Consider the following 18,441-nt stretch of genomic DNA (forward strand, 5'->3'; position numbering starts at 1 on the left):
TCATCCATCATCCATCCATCATCCATCCGTCCATCCATTCAACCATCCATCCATTCAACCATCCATCCATCCATCCATTCATCATCCATCCGTCCGTCCGTCTGTCCGTCCATCCCTCCATCCATCCATCCATCATCCATCCATCCATCCATCCATCCATCCTCTTCCTCTTATCCAGGGTTGGGTCATGGAGGCAGCAGATGAAGCTGGTCATTCCAGACGTTCCTCCTCCCACCAACACTTTCCAGCTCTTCCTGGGGGATCCTGAGGTGTTCCCAGGCCAGATGAGATATATAATCCCTCCAGAGAGTTCTGGATCTACCCCAGGGTCTCCTCCCAGGAGGACATGTTCAGAAAACCTCCAAAGGAAGTCTCCCTGGAGGCATCCGAATCAGATGTCCAAACCACCTCAACTGGTTCCTTTAGAGGTGAAGGATCAGCAGCTCTACTCTGAGCTCCCTCCAGATGTCTGAGCTTCTCCCCCTATCTCTAAGGCTGAGCCCAGACACCCTACAGAGGAAGCTCATTTCAGCTGTTTGTATCCATGATCTCATTCTTTCAGTTACTACCCAGAGTTCATGACCAGAGGTGAGGGTTGGAACGTTGATGGATGGTAAACTGAGAGCTTCTTCTTGTGGCTCAGCTCCCTCTTCACCGAGACGGTTCGGTTCAACGCCTTCATTATTGCTGATGCTGCACCAATCCTCCTGTCCATCTCTAGCTCCATTTTCCCATCACTCATGAACAAGATCCCGAGATTCTTGAACTCCCTCTCTTGGGGAAGCAACTCCCCCCAATGCACGATCACTAAAACATCCAGTCTGCTTGTCTTCTACCTGGTTAATGTGTCTTTGTGGTGTTTTTAAAAAGCTGGATGATACAGGAGAGAAGATAGCTGGTAGGTGTTCAGGTTGCATCAATGTCTGAAGATGGACTTTAAGCTTTTGCAATAAAAATTTTTGCAATTTCCCATCACCAAAGCTCCAGTTCAGTCTCAGGTGAACTGAGTGTTACAGTGAGATCCAGGAACAGGACTACTTTCATCACGTTTCTCTAGGGATTGTCAACAACCTATAATCACTGTAACGGTTTGCTTGTAGTGTGATGCTGAAAGACGTCAGACTATTTCAGATTAACTCTTTAACTGCCTCTTTGTTGAGGTTTTTGGGGCTGCTGCTGGTGAAGAAGCCTGCAGACTAAAAAAATTCAACGTCTGTTTTTTAATTTATTATCTTCTTTATTTCTCCAATAAAGACACTCAAACTGGTCATTAATGAGATGTATTAATGCAATAAAATGATGATATTCATTCATCAACACATTAGTACTTATCAAAGAGGAAACTACAGGTGATTGTTGGGTTATTATATTACTATACACTTCTGTCTGTGATTTCTTATTCAGAGCCAAAGTTTCCGCTGTTTGACCTCGTTCAGCTGCTGGTAGATTCCAGGGAACGAATGCAGGAAAAAATAATGTCAGTCAAATTTTTTCCAGCATTGAACCAAACATGAATCTGTCAGCAGAACTCAGTGGAAAAGGCAGCTTAGTTCCTCCAGACCAGCCAGACAGGTCACATGTGGACGGCTTAAAGACCGTCTGACAGTTTCCAGACCTTTTATTTTTCTGTTCGTTTGTCCAAAACTCTGCCACTCATTCAGTCTCCGGCACATCATACTTTTTAATAACGTGGTGGTGCTGTATTTGATTTATTTAGAGGTCGGAAATGCACAAATTCCAGGCTTCAAGTGTCTGAGGACTTAAACTAACCTGACCAAAACTATGCCTAAAATGAACAATAAGGATCCTAAAACTAGGTTTTGGTGCAGAGATGGAGGATTCCTTCTATGTTACTGCGGCTCTACCTCTGTTAGGGTGAGTTAATTTACAGTTAATGAAACTATGTAGACACAAATTATGTACAGCAAATATTGGCAGGTTGGAAATCCAGCTTGAGAAGTTTGGAGGAAGAAATGATGTCTTAAGTCATCTCTAGCTTTACAGGGATGTAAAATGTTGCTGAGTTAGAAAAGCTAATTTAAGATCATGCTCTAATCATTCTTCAATCTGTCGGCTCTGCTGTCCTTTCATTATCTCTCACCGTTTCCTCCTCCTCTCCTGCAGCTCTGATAATGTTCCCTCTCTGATGCTATGCTGGACCTGATCTCTACGTGGTTTTTATTTTTTCTGCCTCAGCAACAGGATCCCTCTGAGAGAAGCCAAGCCACTGCTTCACATGGTGTCAGATCTCGGCCATATTGGATCCGAATGGGAACGCCAGTGTTGGTTTACGCTGCTTCCGTCAATAGCAGAGGGACAATGGAAGGGGACAGGCGAGAGGCCCGGCCGCCGTGGCTACATAGAGGCCAGACAGACAGAGCATTGAAGGATCCATCAGAAACCAGCTCTGGCTAATGTGAGTCTCAGGTTTAGCGTCTGGAGACGAGGCTTCTGGTCGGTAACAGTAGACAAGAAGCTTTGTGGAACATGCAGCGTCTTTATGCTTCAGGACAAACTGCTGCAGTGTAAAGCTTCACTTCAAACCCGACTAAAAGAAGGCTGCTGTTGTGGGACGTCAGGGTGATTTCTGACTAACCTGATTCTGACAAATCCAGCCTTTCTTCTACAAAAAACATCTATATAGAACTAAACTGTGACAGAAAAACGAGTTGAAGGAAATAAACTCACAGCTGGATGGGATCTTCCATAATAAAGACATGAACGTATTTAGGAGGTCAGAAATGTACTGAACATTGTAGTAGCGTAATAGATTTTATTGGTTATTGCAGTTCAATGATCACTTTTACTAACTACAGCATTAATATTGTTTTATAAATGAATTGATTTATTTTCATTCATCTAGCGTTAACAACAGCAGCACTCGGTAAAGGTAAGGAAAGCAGTTGTCTGGTTTAATAACAAAAACTATGACTTTTCTGTAACCTCAGTCTGACAGGATGTAGGGTGAAGGTATAAGCTAGCATTCATGTCAGTCAGTCCTTCCTTCCACTAAACAACAACCCACGGACCAGCAACTTACCTCTAAGACAAATTTCACGGAAATCTTCAAGTTTTGGAGAGGATTTGAGTGATTCAAATCCTCTGCAAAACTCGAAGATTTCTGTGTTGAAAGTCTTCTGGAATGAGAAGCTTCTACCAATTAATGCAGTGATGACACAACTTCTTTAAACCTAACTGATTGTCATTTCTTCAACAACCATGTTGGAAGACATATCCTGTGATCATGGAAAGGATATTAATCTGTCTCAGTAGGGTCAAATTATTGGCCTGCATCAAGCAAAGAAAACAACTAAGGAGATTTCTGAAACTACTAAAATCAGGTCAAGAACCATCCAACGCATCATTAGAACCTGAAGGATAGTGGAGAACCTTCATCTTCCAGGAACAAATGTGGTCTGATGAGTCCAGATTTACCCTGTTCCAGAGTGATGGGTTCAGTAGTTTAGGTTTGGTTTGGGTCCCAACTTTGTGCTGGTTTTTGACTTTTCTAGGACTGGTTTCAGACTGGATTCTGACTGGTTCTGAATGATTTTTTGGACTGGTTTAGGTTTGATTTTGGTCCTGGTTTAAGACTTTTTGAGGACTGGTTTCAGGCTGTCTAGGCAGGTCTTGGACTTTTTTTTTAACCCAAGAGCACCAAACCTACAACCATGCATGGTGGTGGCAGTATTATGCTCCATGGAACTGGAGCTTTACACAAAGTAAATGGAATAATGAAGAAGGAGGATCACCTCCACGTTCTTCAGGAGAACCTAAAACCATCAGCAGAAGGTTGATCTTGGACACAGTTGGATGTTTCAACAAGACAATGAGCCCAAACACACATCAGACGTGGTGAAGAAATAGTTCCATCAGGCTAGAATGAAGGTTCTAGACTGGTCTCCCCAAAGTCCTGACTTAGACCCCTCAAGAACCAGAAGAACCAAGTCAGAAAGCCAATAAATGTAAAGAAAGAAGAAAGAAGAGAGGAGGATAAAGTGATGAACTCATCATGGCTAGTGCCTACCAGCCTGTGGGGGTTAGAGTTATGATCTGGGGTTGGTCAGGTTCAGCAACATTATGTTCCCAAAGAATGAGGTCAACTGACTACCTGAGGATACTGAATGACCAGGTCTTTCCATCAGTGGAGGTTTTCTTCATTTTCCAAGATGCCGATGCCAGGATTCATGGGGTCACATTGAGAATGAGTGGATCAGGGAGCATGAGATGGATTGTCCTCCACAGAGTCCAGATCTCAGCCTGTTAGGAGATGATTATAGTGCTCACATTATTGTCCACACATTATCACACACCCACATGAGGAACTGGTGCAAACAGTTCCTCCTGCAGACACACGCACACACTCACTCACTCAAGAGTGTGGGACCGCCCCACCCTCTACATTCTTGTACTCTATGCTTTGCTATAAATAAAGGTACAAGGAGCTGCTCAGCGCGTCTCTGCCTCAGAACGTGAGCTGAGCAGGGTGCCCTTGTACAAGAAATCTCTTTGTCTGTGTTTGATCTGTTTCTCTCCTCTCAGTTCTGTGATCCAGGTTGGAGTCAGCCCGCTGGAGGCGGTAATCCTCTGACATAATTCTTGGTCCTTCGAGCCGGATGGGAAGCCTGAGATCCCGCTGAGTGGTTAACCTGAAGTCTGTCGACAGCCAGTCACCCAGGGTGTCTGAAAAGACCCAGGACGTGAATTCGGACCTGGGCCAGGGTTAGAACCAACCCTCACGGTGATTCTCTGGTTTTCCATCCGAACTACAGATCACCAGAACGGGAGTGAGTATCGACACGCAAAGAGAGTGAATGATTTACAAAGCGCTCGGATGAGAACAAAAGGCCCTAGTGGATGAGTTCAAAAGTTCCATAAAATCGATTTTGGGTGAGCACAAAAGGCCCTAATGGATGAGTGCAAAAGTCCCAGATAAATGTCCAGTCAGAGGCATTAAGTAGCTACAGAACAGTCAGTCAGTACTGTTACAAATACCCAGTCAGTGGTATTATGAGTGAATGAGTCTGTTTGTGTTCTGTGTTTTGAGAAACGCTCATTAAAAAACTCTAGTGAGTTTGCGATCTCAATTTTTTATTTTATCCAATAAGGATCACGTACAAACGGTGTTTTGAGTAAGCTCTACCCGCAGTAAATTAGTTACTGTAGAAGCTTGGTGGAGGAACTTCACTCAATTTCACCTCATGTTTGTGACATCCTTAGAGGAACCCTCATAGTGTAAAACTAAAATTAAAAGAGTTTGGTAATTATCCATTTTGTATCTAAAGACGGAGAAATAAAAACTGAACATTTCTGGACCCCTCCGTCAATAAACTCTCTACTAGTAGATTTACAAGTTGGAACATTTTATGAGAGCGGTGGAATAATAGTAAATAACAGAGAAATTAACCTAGAAACAGCAGAAGAAATAGTATTTAAATTGGAGTGTTCTGACATAGACAGAGAACATGGGGAGTAAATCATCGCAACCTTTATCCAAGGACGGTCTGTTCATGGAGAAAAAGCCTCCCTGGAGCAGGCCAGATAAGCATAAGATGGATAAGAAAACATAATTTCACTGGAAAACTGGACACTAAAGATGTCCTGCGTCTCCAAGTCGATCTAAAAACAGAAATATCTCAAATAACGAAAAAGAAGAAAAAGGGCAAGAGAACAGAAGAGTATGAGCTAAGTGAGAAATGGTTAGAGGAAAGTCAGCGTAGAGACAAACAAAGACAGGAAGGATTGGCAGAGTTAGGGAGAACTCGAGCAGAGGAACGAAGAAGGAAAGATAAGAAAAAGAAAGACAAGCTAATGACCTCAGTCTTGTACCCAAACAATGAACTGGGGAAAGTAGTAACCCAGCACAAGACAAGGTCAGATAGCGACCAAGAGGATTATGACGAAGAGATAGAGGACTGTGAGGACTGTGGACCACACCCGACCGCACGACCACAGTGTCCACTCATAGAAGTTGCAAACCCAAGGTTTGGCCAGCCTACGGGTGAGCAAGATGGTAATGGGAGACCACGAGTGGACCAAGAACCGACTATGCTAGTTTACAGACCATGGAGCGCACATGACAGACGCAGAGCGACAAAAGACATACCACACCCCAAAGTAGACCCTGACAAGTTCAGACGTGACATGGACGGTATACGACTAAGTTACAAATTAAATGGACATGAGCTCACAGACTGTTTTATGGACGTGCTAACAGCCGACTGGCACCGAGTTAGAGGCAATTTTACAGACTCTGAAGCAAATGGTCAGGCTTTAAGACATGATTCACAGCAATTGACAGCACAATTACAAGTACTGTATGCTGCCATAGAACATGAATGGCCGCAACGATCTAATTTTAATGCCATAACTGAAACCATCCAGAAAGAGGGAGAAAGTGCTGCTGATTACAGACATAGGTTAGAGAAGGTCTATCGTTTGAATTCTGGCGTGCCATATAATGATGAGGCAGGCAGCGCTTACCAACAACAACTGAAAATGTTTTTCATTAAAGGTCTAAGAACACAAACTAGAGAAAAAGTGCAAAAGCACTGGGTGCATCAAGACACAGGAACTGTGGCCCAGGCAGTAGAGCAGGCCAAGCATTTTGAAAAACAACAAAAAGATAAAGAGGAACAGAAAGCAGTGTTTCTTGTTGATGCACAAACTGTTCTTGCTTATCAAGGACACCCCTCCTTCCCAGGCAGAGGGAGAGGCAGAGGGCGTGGGAGAGGTAGAGGCTCAAGATATAATTCTTCCCAGCAACGCTCTCAACAAGAAATGACACCACAAAAACATTATGACTGGCTAAACAACCATTGCTTTGTCTGCCATAAGCCAGGGCATCGTGCCAAAGACTGCAAAATGAGCGCACAAAATACTTCATGACGAGAAGGCGTGATAGGAACTGAAAATCATGCTGTAAAGCAAAATCCACAAGCCACACCTGTAACGGAAATTGATGACAAAACAGACACTGAGACAGATACTCGTGTCCAGCTTGATATATTTAGTTTATTAAAAGACAAACAAGTTACTGAACCAATGAGAAAACTAACAATAAATGGAAAAGCCTACATGTTTCTATGTGACAGTGGAGCATGTACTACAGTTGTACGTCAACCTTTTCCTGGAATGAAAATGTCAAACAAAACCATTTGGGTTAGATCAGCATCTGGACATGTCATGAAACAACGCATGACTCAACCTGCAATGATAAGAGATTTAGACAGCGGGCAGGAGACCAAAATTTCAATCATGGTAGATCCCTCCTGCCCATTAAATCTTTTGGGGAGAGATCTCCTAACAGTTTTGAAAATAGCCATTATTCCCACCGCAGACGGGGGAATGACAACTGCCACTGTAGAAGGAGACTATCAAATGTTAAGACAAGGAATGACTGAACCACACCATTACTGGAGTCTTGACCTTTTACACACACAATTAGCCACCACCCTCCTTACAGAGGCGAAAGAAAAGCTTAAAGAAGTGATGAAGACCACACCTGGTCCAGATGAACGTTATGATCAACAAGTTCATCAGTTGAAAAATCCAACTACAATCTGCATTCAAAATCTTTTTGTTTCACACATGGGTCAAAGTTGCTGTTCAGTAATACTCAAACCAGATCAACAAAAACTAAGTCACCAACATGAGCCACATGTCTCTTTAACCAAAGACATTAGGCATGAGTGGAAACACATGAATGCATTTGTAGAACGAGCAAAAAGACAGGATTATGGACCACCTGACAAATCAGGATGGAGCCAAAGCAAAGACATGTACATATGGAAAAAGACTGTAGGAAATTACACTCCAGTCTCGCCTCAATCACATTTAGACGCCCCAGATTGACCTGTTGAAGTGAACTGTGCGTTAGATAATTCACAATTGCAAGAGTTAAGAAAACTACCTGATCAAGTTTGGTCTAATGGTCCCACAGATGTAGGACTAATCAAAGACTTACCACCAATTAAGATAGAAACTAAACCACATCCAAGTATAATTCAGAGACAATATCCGCTTTCAAAAGAAGCCATAGATGGTATCTCACCAGTAATTGAGGAAATGCTTAAAGCAGGAATCTTAAGAGAAATTGATAACCCTATGTGCCTCACACCTATTTTTCCTGTGAAGAAAACTACCTCAAAATGGAGACTAGTACATGATCTACGTGCTGTAAACGAAATAGTACAACCACTCCCAGCAAAAGTTGCTAATCCACACACAATTCTGAATAGCCTGAAATCAACAGACAAATTTTTTAGCGTCATAGATTTGTCTAATGCCTTTTTCTCAGTTCCACTGCACAAAGATTCACAAGGATTATTTGCTTTTAGGTTTAAAAACAAAACCTACACTTACACCAGACTACCACAAGGCTTCACACATAGCCCCACTATGTATTCACAAGCCTTACAGATGTCAATGTCAACCTGTCCTAACCTAACAGGAGGCCAAATGTTACTTTATGTGGATGACATCTTAGTAACAGGAAATTCTCAGGAACAGTGCAAAGAAAACACCTTAGTGGTATTAAAGCACTTATATTTGCAAGGCCATAAAGTCTCACAGCATAAATTACAATGCTGGACAGAAAGTGTCAGATATCTTGGACACATTATATCAGCACAAGGAAAGCAAGTCACTCCAGAAAGAAAAGAAGCAGTGTTGGCAACACCAAAACCAAAAACAAAGCAACAAATGATGTCTTTTCTAGGTCTGTGCAACTTCTGTAGGACATGGATTCCTGACTACTCTAAACTCGCACAGCCATTACAAAATCTTATCTATGGAAAGCAATTGGCTATGAATGCACAAATAGAGTGGACAGATGAGGGAAATAATGCATTTCAACATCTAAAGCAACAATTAGCATCAAGTTCCACTCTCGCCACCCCTAACTACGATAAACCCTTTGCTCTTATGGTTTCAAATAAAGATACACACATGACAGCAGTTCTTACACAGAGAAGTGGTGATAGGCCAAGACCAATAGCGTTTTATTCAAAAAAATTAGATCCAGTAGCTTCCGGACTACCACACTGTGTGCAAGCTTGTGTTGCTATAGCAGAGGCTATACACGCATCAGCAGAAATAGTTCTCTTACACCCACTGACAGTGTATATAGAACATTCAGTTGAAGTTATTCTGCTACAAACACCACTTCCTTTTCTCACAACATCGAGACACTTAGGACTGATTTCAAGGTTACTTTCTCACCCACACATTGTTTTTAAAACATGTAAAACTATCTCAGTCTCACAACTAGTTGCAACACCTGTAGATGGAACATCACATAGTTGCGAGGATCTTATCAAAAGGGAAACAAAACCACGACCTGACATTTCAGAAACACCACAATGTAATCAGAAGCATCTGTTTGTTGACGGCTCAGCACAGAAAGACTGTCATGGGAGGAACAGAGTGGGTTACGCAGTAACCACATCTTCAACAGTGCTCGAAGCAGGAGCCCTCCTTTCCTCTTATTCTGCACAAACAGCTGAACTGCATGCAGTAACTCGTGCATGTAAAATCTCGAAAGGACAGGATGTATGCATATGGACAGATAGCCAATATGTACATGATGCAGTACATCATTTTTCCAGTATTTGGTCCAGACGTGGCCTAACAACTGCCACGGGAAAACCTCTCACACACAGTGCAAAAATGATCGAACTTCTACAAGCTGTATTGCTTCCAAAAAGTCTTTCCCTATGCAAATGTGCTGCACACCAAACAGACGAGTCTGAGATAACAAAAGGAAACAATTTGGCAGATGAAACTGCTAAAGTTGCAGCATTAGCTGAACCTCATTGTGAAAACAATTTATTAACAATGACCAACATTGATATTGACATCCTACAAGATGCACAAAAAACAGCTCCTATCGCTGAACAAAAGTCATGGCAAACCAGAGGGGCAATAACAAAAGATAACATTCTTTATATTGACAACAAACCAATCTTACCAAAATCTCTCCATGCTACAGCTGCTTTAGTGAGTCATGGGAAGACCCATGTCTCAACAGGAGGGATGGTTACACTTGTCAATCGACACTATTATGCTATAAATTTCGAATCTTCTGCAAAACAACACATATCAAAATGCATGATATGCTTAAAACATAACTCACAGGGTAACACAAGACCAAAGAGAGGCAGATTTCCTACACCACCACATCCATTTCACACAATACACATGGATTTTATTGAACTAACTGAATCACGAGAAGGAAAATATGCACTGGTAATAATCTGTGCTTTTTCCAAATGGGTAGAAATATACCCACTAAAGAAAAATGATGCATTGAATACCGCAAAATGCCTAGTCAAACATTACATCCCAACATATGGAGTGCCTAAAGTCATTAGATCTGATAATGGCACGCATTTTGTCAATGAAGTGATCAAGTTAACAGCAGAAGCATTAGGGATTGAATTAAAGAATCATTGTGCATATCACCCACAGAGTGCTGGATTGGTAGAAAGAACAAACGGAACAATTAAGAGCAGACTTAGAAAAACAATGGAGGAGACAGGCAGACCATGGAATGATTGTGTTTGCTTAGTTAAAATGTGGATGAGGATTACCAGAAGTGACACAGGTTTAACACCTTTTGAAGTAGTGTATGGAAGAATATTTCCACTACCACAGTTTAATAATGACCTTGATAAATCTGACAGAGAAACTACACTAGCTGACTACATGAAAAAAAAAAAATGCTGAATGACAAAGAAATACAGTCAGCTAACACTGTACCACAAAATCCTATCTCTCACCAACAGAAAGTGAAGCCAGGAGACTGGGTCCTAATCAAGGTGTTCCAGCGACGTAGTTGGAGCGCCCCCAAGTGGGAAGGCCCATATCAAGTATTGTTGACCACACCAACAGCCATAAAAATAGCAGAACGACCATCGTGGATTCATCTGACCCACTGCAAGTTAGTAACCGAGGCAGTCAAAGAGTTGCATAGTGACAGAGACTAGAGTTTCCTATAGGGCAGTCTACTGGACAGTATGCAGGACTAGCCTGATGCGTCTGGGGACACAGACTGATTAGTCTGGCACTATAGGCTAGTGAAGAAATCAACGCGGATGCCTTGGCAGGCCAAACCGCCCTATGTAATCTCTGCAGGTGACTGACCTACAGGTTATTCAACATGAGGTCTGTTCGATCTAAAACTGGCATTGTGGCTCTTATTGCAACATTGACTATTCTGCTACTCTTATTAACAGTACTAGAGACTGAATATGAACGACAGCGAAGAACACATCAACACTCCGGTGACTCAACATGGGAAGAAAACACATGGTATCGTGCTATGAACTGGACTGCATACAGCAGTAATAAGACTAATTGCTATGTTTGCTCACAGGTACCTCACCACACAGGACACTCTGACACACCAAGACCAGCTGTCTGATTGGAGCTTTAGCTCCTGGCTTACTGGTCCCTGGAAAGCTATTCTTCTTCGTATTGGCATAATAATTTTAGCTATACTTATTTTGCTGTGTGCTATTTCTACTTGCATTATTCCATGTATTCGTACTTGCATTACCAGACTTGTTGATTTCAGAGTCTCTGCAGCTCTCGTCCGTTACGATCCATTGCCTCACAAAGACACACCTGGAGGTGTAGACTCGTCAACGGATTCTGAGGGCTCTGAGGCAGAAGACTCCGTTTAGATGAATGTTTAAGTCATGCATATCCTCTATGACGTGTTAACAGAAAACAGAAATGAGTTGTTAATTACTGATATCATGGAAATGTATGTCTTATCCTACCTGTACATTATTGTAAATATCCATGCATTAATGTGATCAACAGGAGGGAATGTTAGGAGATGATTATAGTGCTCACATTATTGTCCACACATTATCACACACCCACATGAGGAACTGGTGCAAACAGTTCCTCCTGCAGACACACGCACACACTCACTCACTCAAGAGTGTGGGACCGCCCCACCCTCTACATTCTTGTACTCTATGCTTTGCTATAAATAAAGGTACAAGGAGCTGCTCAGCGCGTCTCTGCCTCAGAACGTGAGCTGAGCAGGGTGCCCTTGTACAAGAAATCTCTTTGTCTGTGTTTGATCTGTTTCTCTCCTCTCAGTTCTGTGATCCAGGTTGGAGTCAGCCCGCTGGAGGCGGTAATCCTCTGACACAGCCCCACTGAGAACCTCTGGGATGTTCTGGAGAAGACTTTGGTCGGACTCTTCCATCTTCAATAGAAGATCTTGGTAGAAAATTAATCCATCTCTGGACAGAAATAAATGCCATTGTGAATGAGTGCCGTACTCAGAGCTAAAGGTCCAATGAAATATTGGAGTGTGTACCTTTCTTTTTGGCCGGGGAGTTTATTTCATAGCAATTCATTCAATAGTTGTAGAGATATTTCACTTCAGACCAAAGTGGTAAGATAAGAGATAAAACCATCCCTAGCCTGTTGGTGTGAGTGTGACAGAAAACATTAACTGCTATGTTGTGACAGATAAAATCACTGAATGTGTGAAAGTCAGTCATTCCTCTACAGGTTTTTAAAACATATTATTATTATTAGATTCTTGCAACTGATGATGTTCTTTATGTGTTGCCAATCGACAGAAGAAAATATTACTGCATCATCCATGTTTAGTTTACATCATCATTTAAAAGGTTTATGTCCCTTCTTCATAGTGAAGGACTATAGAGTGGATAGCCCACTGTGGATTCAGAGACCAAGACCTGATCATAATATTACTGTATGAGCTCTGGGCAGCAAAGAATCATCAGCATTTTTATAGTTGTGTTTGACACTTGGTTAGATTTTCTGTAAAACAGCAGTTTAGCTGCATCTCCAGCATGGTTGTCCAACATCAGTGGTTATAGTTTTTCTGTTTGCAGTGAACAGTCTGACACAGATCAGTGTCAGGAAAAGGGAAACAAGCTGAGAAGTGCTGATGACTTTTTCTTCTTCTGTGTTTTCCTGTCATTGTCCTCTATTGTTAAAAGACAGAAAGTTCTGATTGAAGAAATGAAGGAGCTGCTGGTCACCTGCTGTCAGTGTGGCAATGGCAGGAAATCGACATAAACATTCAGTCCTTCAGGGGCAGATTTGCTCAATGTTTTCATCCCAAAGGACTTGATTGGAATTTTTTTTTTTTTTTTTTGCCAGATGCTTTTTTAGTCCCAAACAAACCATTCATCTCCACAGCAGTGAGGTCATCCTCTGTTCTGGCTCTCCAAACAGGAACCCTGAACAAAGTTCAGTTCATTCATGTTTGGCTGCAGCCTTGTCTGTTTTCACTGGTGTGTGAACTATTGTAAAAGGACCTGAATGAAAGTTTGTAAATTGGGCGGTGATGGTCTTCAATGTCCTGAAAAGTGACATCAGCTGATGATAGGAGGCCTCAAAAACACCGAAGTGTTGCTTAGAGTGGGAACTATTGTGAGGATGTTACGATCTTTGAGTGTTAGCCAGGTTTAATAAACTACAGTCTGTTTTTATTCACTTTTATTTTTAATGACCACCAAAACCATGATCTAAAAAAGGAAACACTGGCAACCAGTTTTTTAGGACATAAACAAATACTAACAAGTACCACAGTGGTTAACAACAGTAACTCAAATTTCAGTGATAGACTGATGAAGGCACATGTCTATCACAAACAACAATCCTGCATTCTGGTTGTGTAATGAAATTAGATGTATAAATAAATAAATATACATTCAGCAACTTGAAATATCAGATTAGGTAATGAAGCAAGTTGTGTTTAAATTTCCCCAGTGGCATGACCTGCTACCTTCATGTGAGTGATTAAGATCGACTACAGCTGCTGACTCCTCTGATTTAAATACAATCCATAGACTCAGCCACAAACAGTGAAGTACCAATCTAAAGAAACAAATCATTGATTTAAACAAGTAAAGAAAGTCACTGTGAGATATTTCAAAGATACTTCAGATCCCAAAATTGACTGTTTAATGCAATCCATATGAAATATATGATTACCAAATCTTTCGACTTCATTTAGACATGTTGAGGAGTGTAGAGCAGCTTTGTGCTACGGTCACATCTTCCTGAAAAAGTTCTGCTACTGTGTGCACACTAATTCAACCAATCCTGGTAAAATATCTGTCCTGGGGCATTCAGAGACTCAGACAGCAAAGACACAACAGATGAGTGGAAGTATTTATTTACAGAAAACATAGTGACACAAAACAATTCAGAATTACACCAGAGACTGATGTAACTAAACTGCAGGAAGAACCAGAAACGACTACAGAAACCTTATCTGGACTGAAGACTAAATAAACACTAAACTGGGGATTCTAATGGAGACTCTTAACCAGGAGTAGAGCTAACCAGGGCCTGGAAAGACTGAGAGAACCAAGAGAAAACACAGCACCATAACAAAATGCAAATAGGTTATACAAAGCAGTAGACATGGTGGAGATGCTACGCTATGCTAGTAACTGCATGAGGAAAGCAGAATGCACAAAAACACTAGAAACTACAACCAGAAAAACTAAATAAGCCATGTTAGCGGACAAGTTGACGTAGGGAGAACGGTAGAGGGAACATCTCCGTTTCACACCACTCTCAATCTGGACTGGTTAAACTCAGAGAGGACAACATTTTTCTGTCCTCTGATGCTCTCATTCAGCTGCAGTTGTCTTCATACTAACCTCACCATTAACAAGGTAAAATGTCCCATATAGACTTACATAACAAACCTACTTAACAAGGTAAAATTTACCATATAGACTAGCATAACAAACCTACTTTGTTCTATTTTCTATCCACTCATAGAACTGGAGTTGCGTTCAGTAATTACTCTTAGTTTTTTCATTTTTTTAATCGAGGCTGTCAGGTTCCGAACTGGGAAAAGAGTAGCCAAAGAAGCTCATTAATGGACAGTTTTTGTAAACAATTTGGGACATCTTGTTTCTGAGTTTCTGCAGTGGAAAGCTGCCTGTTGTCCTTCTTCTTCTGAATTGGTTTCCTGTTCTAACATCTGTGGCTGAATTACTCCAGTGTTAGTAGTAATAGTTTAACCAGCAGAGTTATAGGGGAGCTGGTGTGCTCAAGCTGCAGCAAGCTATAGAGGGGTGAATGGAGAGACAGGAACTTCATAGATCTGCAGCGATGTAGAGTTACATCTAAGACAAGTCAAGGAAGAAAAAAAGTCAAAGTCAGGTGTCAGAATGAATACCTCTGATGTTTTGCATGTAATATTTATTTCTTTTATGGTGATATTTAAAGTTCATTTGGAATGATTCGTGTTTAAACTCTGTTTCCTCATTGCCTCCCTACAGTCCTATTAATAGCTCACTATTAGTCAGTTTCAGCAATTAAAGGTTAACTTGTCTGAGCAGCTCTCTAAACGTCTGGTGACAGTCAGACCTTCACCCATTAGTCCATGGTGTGACTGTTTATAGCTGAAGACAAACTGAGACCTTAGAACTCACTAATGTCAACACTAAAAACCATGTCAAAGAGTGAAAAATGCTTTCTTTGAATTCAATAACTTCTTAATGGGGCATTTAGGTGCAGATTACAATTCAAGAGAAAGACTTACAATTTTAATGAAGACTTTTCCTTGAGCAAAACTCACAGAATAAACTTTACTCTTCTGGCTTCAAGACTCCATAAAAAGCTGAATCATCAGGATGTCAACCCAATAGTTTATTGTTATTATGAATGATGTGGCCTGTAGGGGGCACTATATCTACTTCATCTCACTTTCTGTTTGTTTCTGCTACTTTCTCTGCCAGGTCTCTCTCTGGTATCCAGTAGGTTAAAGTTATCTCCCATAAACAGGATCTTTATTGTCACCATTCATAAATTTAAACAGGTTTCCATGACGTGGTGTTCCACAGGGTTTGATTGTGGGACCACTAGTTTTCATGCTTTACACTGCGCTGTATGTTCATTTTGATGCTATACAGATAAACTTGTCTTGCTTTGTGATAGCGAGGTAGATAACACACACACACACACACACACACACACACACACACACACACACACACACACACACACACACACACACACACACACACACACACACATGTTTATATAAAGCTCTCTCACATCGTTCTAAAGTTAAAAACTGTTTTCTTTCCTCCCCACATGTGCACGGCTTCCCTTCCGGACACCAAATCTCTTTACATTATATATACCACCAGAGGATGACACCACCTGAGCTTGATCTTCTGGCTTTTCCTCATGAGAGTGGCCTCACAAATGAACACTCTCCTTTCTTGTTCAGCTAAAGTTTTAGTTTTCATTTCAGTCGATCTTTCAGCAGGATTCAGCCCAGTCACCATCTCCACAGTGCAAGTGCATGTAAAGTGTCCTCACCAGGACCGAAGAATCATCCATCCATCCACCGATCCATCCATCCATCCATCCATCCATCCATCCATCCATCCATCCATCCATCCATCCATCCATCATCCATCTATCCATCCATCATCCATCCATCCATCCATCCATCCATCCATCCATCCATCCATCATCAATCATCCATCTATCCATCCATCATCCATCCATCCATCCATTCATCCATCCATCCATCCATCCATCCATCCATCCTGGAGTCTATCCCAGCTGACTGAGGGTGAAGGCAGGAGACACCTGGACAGGTAACAGTCTATCACAGGGCTACACGTAGAGACAAACAACCACACTGACATTCACAACTACAGATAATTTGGAATCACTATTTAACCTCAGCGTGTTCCTGGACTACCTTGCACCTTTTTTTCATTCTAGCGTTTAATTTCCTGGTTTACAGTCTGGCCTCAGCAGAAGGACTTCCTGTTTCACCGTCAGCAGCCTGTTTTAAACCAACTCTTGGTGGTTCCTCTGCTGAGTCAGCAGTCGGACGGCTGATTCCGATTCGTCCTCGCTGTGACAGGCCTGAGATTAGAGGTTACATAACCAAACCATCATCTGATCTCTTCTGTGAAGTGAGATGACTCGGCGGCTCGTCGCCAGCTCTGCTCTGACAATACAGAGCTGTGTGACAGGAAAATCTCCCTCTTCCTTCCAGCTGAAGCTGTAAATACTAATCCTCTCTGTCCTACTTTCTGTCTCTTTTTATAACCTGGATTCAGCCAGTTTTATGTGAGGCCTGCTGCTGAGAAACCCAGTGATTCCCACTGTATTATTTTATTTATTATCTTTAACCAGTCATCATTTCCTTCGCAGTTTAACCTGATATATCTGGTGTTTTTATAACTATAATCTAGACTAATCTGTCCAACATGTCTGATGAGCGTTACATTTTATTGAGTCCAGTTTTTCAATGAACATTTTAATATAAACTCTGTTGGTTCAGGCTGGCACTCATTTCTTAATTGTTTCATGGTTTTATTTACTGAGTATATGGGGCAGTGATGAGCTGAAAATGTACATTTCAAACTCACACTGTTTTACTCTCCTTCCATAGAGCACAACTCTTAGTTTCAGTGGAAGTTAACTAAAAATTAAGCTGGTGTCTATCTGTACCACATCTTTATTTCAGCATCAAGTCTCATGCTTTAGTTTTTTAAAAGGCATAGTTAGGCTATTGATGTTGTTTCATGCTGTAAAAAGAAACTTACAATAAAGTAATACAACTAAGAAGATTTGAAAAGGTTAGACAGAGTTTGTTTCTGTGATTCTTGCTAAATGAGGAATGATATTAAATCTCAAATCTGAAACTATGTCAGCCTTCTCCAATTAGAGCACTGAGTCACTGGTTGCACAATATCTGAGCTGCATAATCACATAGCAGCTTATCTGTCTGGCCAAGGGCACCCAGTGTACTCTGACCCAGTGTGTGTGTGTGTGTGTGTGTGTGTGTGTGTGTGTGTCTGTGTGTGTGTGTGTGTGTTTGTGTGTGTGTGTGTTATCATATTTACTCTGTCTTCATATCCTCAGATGGCTGTCCAGGTCAGCAAGAACCACCCTAAAAATCTGCAGCAGCTTTTTCTTTGGACTGCATCTGTTTAGAGTAGACCCAAGCATCATAACTGCATATATGCCAGATTTTTACCTGCTGACCACAGCTCTATCCCACCTTGATGAGGAAAATATGTGCAGACCTCAAATGAAGATATAATAGTAGTGGATTACTGTCAGCAGCCAAGTAGAGTTACTGACTCTGGTGTCAGCAGTCAGGTCAATCTATAACTGAGGGACTTCTGAATTCCATGGGATATATCTGCATACATTTTTATTAAAAGTAAAAAAAAAACAACTAATGTTTTATATGTTCATTATGATCATGTCTTTACAAATTTCATCATTATTTATTATGGAAACAATCACTTATTAATAAAAAACATTACTGGATATCACTATAATGTCAACTATGATACAAAAAGTCCCACAATTATATATTGACCCGTCCAGAATGACTTGAAAATTATCCATGATTACAGAAAATGAGTCCAGAATGACATG

General features: G+C 41.3%; 1 long non-coding RNA gene across 1 annotated transcript; it reads left to right on the forward strand.

Moving 5' to 3' along the window:
- The first annotated feature begins 4,243 nt into the window (after window positions 1–4,243).
- LOC111565771 (uncharacterized) lies at window positions 4,244–17,629 on the forward strand. Its single transcript, XR_008601258.1, has 3 exons — window positions 4,244–4,787; window positions 10,788–16,634; window positions 16,787–17,629. It is a non-coding gene; the product is annotated as an uncharacterized LOC111565771 (long non-coding RNA).
- Window positions 17,630–18,441: the final 812 nt, after the last annotated feature.

The sequence above is a fragment of the Amphiprion ocellaris genome, chromosome 4 (genome assembly GCF_022539595.1).
Source record: "Amphiprion ocellaris isolate individual 3 ecotype Okinawa chromosome 4, ASM2253959v1, whole genome shotgun sequence".
NCBI classification, from domain to species: Eukaryota; Metazoa; Chordata; class Actinopteri; family Pomacentridae; genus Amphiprion; species Amphiprion ocellaris.